The sequence below is a fragment of the Triticum dicoccoides genome, chromosome 3A (genome assembly GCF_002162155.2).
Source record: "Triticum dicoccoides isolate Atlit2015 ecotype Zavitan chromosome 3A, WEW_v2.0, whole genome shotgun sequence".
Classification (NCBI taxonomy): Eukaryota; Viridiplantae; Streptophyta; class Magnoliopsida; order Poales; family Poaceae; genus Triticum; species Triticum dicoccoides.
This window is the reverse complement of record NC_041384.1, coordinates 736,403,292-736,403,947: the sequence shown is the minus strand read 5'-3', so window position 1 is coordinate 736,403,947 and position 656 is coordinate 736,403,292.

Below are 656 nucleotides of genomic sequence, written 5' to 3'. Positions count from 1 at the left end.
TAGGAATGTGACACCACGAAGGTCCCATTATTAGATTTATACAATGATATCACACTTGTTACTCCTTTCCCATGCTCTGTGATCTAGTGGACTGGCCGATAATTGGATCCAGAATCCTGCTGATGGGCGTGCCGATACAAACATATGACCCCATGAAGGAGGTCCACAACAGATACATATTATAAATTGTATGAATTCATCATGGCTGCCATCAAGCCATGCATGTCGACTCTAATGGGCATATCTGCTAGTTGTTTGCTTGGAACTGAGCCAGGTCTTTTCCCATTGCCCATAATGGCAAATGTTCAAGGCAGGTGGTTTAGAAAACCTAAATATATATGAAATAAATTGGGGAAATTTCTAGTAATCCTTAAAATAAAATTGAAGATAGTATGCACTCTTTAAATTCGAGGAAAATTCAATTTTAAAGAGTGCATAGAACATAATACCTCTTTCTCCATCTATAGTCCTTATATGTGCGGAAGTATTTTTTTTGTGAATCTATTATTCTTGCTACATTATTCTTGACAAGTTAAATATATGTGCATGCTAACCGCTAAGGAAAAAGAATTACCTAGTTTTATAAAACTTAGCGTTCAACTTGATTATACTTTAGATGGTACAAAAGGAAATAGACCATGTTCTCAATGCGTGAC